The sequence below is a fragment of the Hyla sarda genome, unplaced genomic scaffold, assembly GCF_029499605.1.
Source record: "Hyla sarda isolate aHylSar1 unplaced genomic scaffold, aHylSar1.hap1 scaffold_1991, whole genome shotgun sequence".
Lineage (NCBI taxonomy): Eukaryota > Metazoa > Chordata > Amphibia > Anura > Hylidae > Hyla > Hyla sarda.
The window spans coordinates 52,758-58,757 of NW_026608651.1; the positions used below are offsets into that span (position 1 = coordinate 52,758).

The 6,000-nt window shown below is 45.5% G+C and overlaps 2 non-coding genes across 2 annotated transcripts; both read right to left on the minus strand.

Moving 5' to 3' along the window:
* Window positions 1-1,665: 1,665 nt before the first annotated feature.
* Window positions 1,666-1,856, minus strand: LOC130317347 (U2 spliceosomal RNA). The gene has a single exon (XR_008864477.1). It is a non-coding gene; the product is annotated as a U2 spliceosomal RNA (small nuclear RNA).
* A 2,096-nt stretch (window positions 1,857-3,952) lies between these two features.
* LOC130317348 (U2 spliceosomal RNA) lies at window positions 3,953-4,143 on the minus strand. The gene has a single exon (XR_008864478.1). It is a non-coding gene; the product is annotated as a U2 spliceosomal RNA (small nuclear RNA).
* Between the last annotated feature and the right edge of the window lie 1,857 nt (window positions 4,144-6,000).

The window sequence follows — 6,000 nt, forward strand, 5'->3', positions numbered from 1 at the left end:
AATCCGGGTTATTTGACAACCTATGGCGGTGATGGTTCTGCTCAGGCAGAGCAGTGCTGATGCTCCTCATAAAGCTGTCGCTGCTGTGAAGGTTCTAGGTGACATCACAAATCCCTATGGTTACATACACAACAAAGCTGGGTTGTTGTTGTTTACACTCTGCAAGGCCTGTGGAAGTGAGTGACATCATAGCACTGTAGTTCTGAGGGTTCAAGATGGATGCAACAATCTCCTGTTGCTTCTATGAAGGCCGTAATAGACGACATCACCAAACAGCTCCATAGTCACATACACAGCAAAGGAGAGATGTTGTTTACACCTAGTGATGTCAGTGGTATTGAGTGACATCACAGCACAGTGCTAAGGCTCCTGGGCCTGGACACAGCAGCGGCTGCAATATCTCAACGGAGAATACGTTTATATCTATGTGTGTGTGTGCGCATATATATATATATATATATATATATATATATATATATATATATATATTCTCCGCCGAAATCACTTTTAAACCCATTTCCACCTTTTTTTCCCTTCTCTTCCTCTTACTTTTTTTTCACGTTTTTTTACGTTTTTCTCCTTTTCGCCTCTTTTCTGGGCGTATTATTCTTCTTTTTCTTCTTTTTTTTCGTCTAATGCATACCCCATCAGTGCAGCAATGCTTATTCAATACCGCCAGCAGATGGAGACACTGGGGGATAATTTTCTAAGGATTTATACTGATTTTTCCTGTCTGAATTTGTCGCACAGAAAGTTGCAGGCCAAATATGTGTGACATTTCTGCGACTTTAGCTTCTAGAGCATTTTTACAACATTATACATAGGTGCTGAATACATAAAAAGCGACTGTTCAGCGACAGACAAGTCGCATCGGCTGAAAGTAGGCCAGAATGTCAGTCCATGTTGGAGCAGGTTTAGATACAGTCTAAAGCATAGATCTCAAAGTCTGTGCACAGAATTTAGCAAGGGCCTCGCACCTTCTGATGCATCAGGTAGGTGCACAATAGCATAGCCTAACCCTCTGTACTTTGGTCTATATTGATGCGGGACATAGACAGCCAGCTGATGACCAATCCATTAGTGCAATGGATGGCTGGAAGCATTTGTCTTTGCCTTTGCAATACCACAGAAGCAATGCATGGTCAATGTACAGCAATGACACACCTGTGTGAACAGCCAGGAGACCCCCCCCCCCCCCCCCATGTTATGTTACATAGTTACATAGTTAGTACGGTCGAAAAAAGACATATGTCCATCACGTTCAACCAGGGAATTAAGGGGTAGGGGTGTGGCGCGATATTGGGGAAGGGATGAGATTTTATATTTCTTCATAAGCATTAATCTTATTTTGTCAATTAGGAACATTCAGCACCCACCCGCTATCAAGGCAGCTGCCTATCATGTCATGCCCTACCTGCACAGGTGTGCTGGCTACTCAAATGATCCAATTAAGGAGGCCATTTAGTCAGCAGCAGCAGAAGTCCTGTGCCTGGACGCTCCAACAGGGGCCAGACACAAGCAGAAGCAGAAGCAGCAGAAGCAGCAGCAGCACCACCTTTTTGTTTTTTGGCTGCAGCAGCAGCAAGGCCCACAGGGCTGGCTAGCTGGCTAGCCAGCAAGCAGGTAGCAATGAAAGTAGGAATCTTTCTTTTTAACCCTGTAAGGGGGTGGTGCACTGTACCCGAAGATACTGCCATATCGGGTCAATGCATAGGGCGACGGAAGCAAGCTTCGAAATCGGCCCCCGTTCTCAAAAATCCATTTAATATATGGTCCCCAGATAGGGGACGTATCAGATATTAAACTGATAAGAACAGATACTACACTTGATCTTAGCCAAAAGGCCGAGAAGCGATAACCGTGAAAGGGGCGGGCCCAACAAGGTCCCCTTCATGGGCACTATCACTGCTTGCTGTCAGGGAGGCTGCCAGACAATTTTCCATGCACACTCTGGGCTGGGGGGCAGTCAACCACCAGTACACACAGCAGAACCTAAACCCATACCATTATTGCTAAGCAGCAAGACAGGGGCCCATTGCACTCCCACGGGGCCTTTTTAAATGCAATCCATAACCCGGATTTGCCAGGAACCCTTCTTACTCCTCCTACTTGCATGTGACACTGGGCTTAGGATCTGCATAGGAAACACACACACAAGCACACACCTACCTTTGTTGCCTGCAGATGCCTCCTTGGCTGTCCCCAAACGGTATCAAACCAACACCCACGGGAAGCTGTAAGCATAGAGGACATGCCTGCACCCCATTGGACTTACCTGTGTGGGTTAAATCCGGGTTATTTGACAACCTATGGCGGTGATGGTTCTGCTCAGGCAGAGCAGTGCTGATGCTCCTCATAAAGCTGTCGCTGCTGTGAAGGTTCTAGGTGACATCACAAATCCCTATGGTTACATACACAACAAAGCTGGGTTGTTGTTGTTTACACTCTGCAAGGCCTGTGGAAGTGAGTGACATCATAGCACTGTAGTTCTGAGGGTTCAAGATGGATGCAACAATCTCCTGTTGCTTCTATGAAGGCCGTAATAGACGACATCACCAAACAGCTCCATAGTCACATACACAGCAAAGGAGAGATGTTGTTTACACCTAGTGATGTCAGTGGTATTGAGTGACATCACAGCACAGTGCTAAGGCTCCTGGGCCTGGACACAGCAGCGGCTGCAATATCTCAACGGAGAATACGTTTATATCTATGTGTGTGTGTGCGCATATATATATATATATATATATATATATATATATATATATATATATTTCTCCGCCGAAATCACTTTTAAACCCATTTCCACCTTTTTTTCCCTTCTCTTCCTCTTACTTTTTTTTCACGTTTTTTTTACGTTTTTCTCCTTTTCGCCTCTTTTCTGGGCGTATTATTCTTCTTTTTCTTCTTTTTTTTCGTCTAATGCATACCCCATCAGTGCAGCAATGCTTATTCAATACCGCCAGCAGATGGAGACACTGGGGGATAATTTTCTAAGGATTTATACTGATTTTTCCTGTCTGAATTTGTCGCACAGAAAGTTGCAGGCCAAATATGTGTGACATTTCTGCGACTTTAGCTTCTAGAGCATTTTTACAACATTATACATAGGTGCTGAATACATAAAAAGCGACTGTTCAGCGACAGACAAGTCGCATCGGCTGAAAGTAGGCCAGAATGTCAGTCCATGTTGGAGCAGGTTTAGATACAGTCTAAAGCATAGATCTCAAAGTCTGTGCACAGAATTTAGCAAGGGCCTCGCACCTTCTGATGCATCAGGTAGGTGCACAATAGCATAGCCTAACCCTCTGTACTTTGGTCTATATTGATGCGGGACATAGACAGCCAGCTGATGACCAATCCATTAGTGCAATGGATGGCTGGAAGCATTTGTCTTTGCCTTTGCAATACCACAGAAGCAATGCATGGTCAATGTACAGCAATGACACACCTGTGTGAACAGCCAGGAGACCCCCCCCCCCCCCCCCCATGTTATGTTACATAGTTACATAGTTAGTACGGTCGAAAAAAGACATATGTCCATCACGTTCAACCAGGGAATTAAGGGGTAGGGGTGTGGCGCGATATTGGGGAAGGGATGAGATTTTATATTTCTTCATAAGCATTAATCTTATTTTGTCAATTAGGAACATTCAGCACCCACCCGCTATCAAGGCAGCTGCCTATCATGTCATGCCCTACCTGCACAGGTGTGCTGGCTACTCAAATGATCCAATTAAGGAGGCCATTTAGTCAGCAGCAGCAGAAGTCCTGTGCCTGGACGCTCCAACAGGGGCCAGACACAAGCAGAAGCAGAAGCAGCAGAAGCAGCAGCAGCACCACCTTTTGTTTTTTGGCTGCAGCAGCAGCAAGGCCCACAGGGCTGGCTAGCTGGCTAGCCAGCAAGCAGGTAGCAATGAAAGTAGGAATCTTTCTTTTTAACCCTGTAAGGGGGTGGTGCACTGTACCCGAAGATACTGCCATATCGGGTCAATGCATAGGGCGACGGAAGCAAGCTTCGAAATCGGCCCCCGTTCTCAAAAATCCATTTAATATATGGTCCCCAGATAGGGGACGTATCAGATATTAAACTGATAAGAACAGATACTACACTTGATCTTAGCCAAAAGGCCGAGAAGCGATAACCGTGAAAGGGGCGGGCCCAACAAGGTCCCCTTCATGGGCACTATCACTGCTTGCTGTCAGGGAGGCTGCCAGACAATTTTCCATGCACACTCTGGGCTGGGGGGCAGTCAACCACCAGTACACACAGCAGAACCTAAACCCATACCATTATTGCTAAGCAGCAAGACAGGGGCCCATTGCACTCCCACGGGGCCTTTTTAAATGCAATCCATAACCCGGATTTGCCAGGAACCCTTCTTACTCCTCCTACTTGCATGTGACACTGGGCTTAGGATCTGCATAGGAAACACACACACAAGCACACACCTACCTTTGTTGCCTGCAGATGCCTCCTTGGCTGTCCCCAAACGGTATCAAACCAACACCCACGGGAAGCTGTAAGCATAGAGGACATGCCTGCACCCCATTGGACTTACCTGTGTGGGTTAAATCCGGGTTATTTGACAACCTATGGCGGTGATGGTTCTGCTCAGGCAGAGCAGTGCTGATGCTCCTCATAAAGCTGTCGCTGCTGTGAAGGTTCTAGGTGACATCACAAATCCCTATGGTTACATACACAACAAAGCTGGGTTGTTGTTGTTTACACTCTGCAAGGCCTGTGGAAGTGAGTGACATCATAGCACTGTAGTTCTGAGGGTTCAAGATGGATGCAACAATCTCCTGTTGCTTCTATGAAGGCCGTAATAGACGACATCACCAAACAGCTCCATAGTCACATACACAGCAAAGGAGAGATGTTGTTTACACCTAGTGATGTCAGTGGTATTGAGTGACATCACAGCACAGTGCTAAGGCTCCTGGGCCTGGACACAGCAGCGGCTGCAATATCTCAACGGAGAATACGTTTATATCTATGTGTGTGTGTGCGCATATATATATATATATATATATATATATATATATATATATATATTTCTCCGCCGAAATCACTTTTAAACCCATTTCCACCTTTTTTTCCCTTCTCTTCCTCTTACTTTTTTTTCACGTTTTTTTACGTTTTTCTCCTTTTCGCCTCTTTTCTGGGCGTATTATTCTTCTTTTTCTTCTTTTTTTTCGTCTAATGCATACCCCATCAGTGCAGCAATGCTTATTCAATACCGCCAGCAGATGGAGACACTGGGGGATAATTTTCTAAGGATTTATACTGATTTTTCCTGTCTGAATTTGTCGCACAGAAAGTTGCAGGCCAAATATGTGTGACATTTCTGCGACTTTAGCTTCTAGAGCATTTTTACAACATTATACATAGGTGCTGAATACATAAAAAGCGACTGTTCAGCGACAGACAAGTCGCATCGGCTGAAAGTAGGCCAGAATGTCAGTCCATGTTGGAGCAGGTTTAGATACAGTCTAAAGCATAGATCTCAAAGTCTGTGCACAGAATTTAGCAAGGGCCTCGCACCTTCTGATGCATCAGGTAGGTGCACAATAGCATAGCCTAACCCTCTGTACTTTGGTCTATATTGATGCGGGACATAGACAGCCAGCTGATGACCAATCCATTAGTGCAATGGATGGCTGGAAGCATTTGTCTTTGCCTTTGCAATACCACAGAAGCAATGCATGGTTAATGTACAGCAATGACACACCTGTGTGAACAGCCAGGAGACCCCCCCCCCCCCCCATGTTATGTTACATAGTTACATAGTTAGTACGGTCGAAAAAAGACATATGTCCATCACGTTCAACCAGGGAATTAAGGGGTAGGGGTGTGGCGCGATATTGGGGAAGGGATGAGATTTTATATTTCTTCATAAGCATTAATCTTATTTTGTCAATTAGGAACATTCAGCACCCACCCGCTATCAAGGCAGCTGCCTATCATGTCATGCCCTACCTGCACAGGTGTGCTGG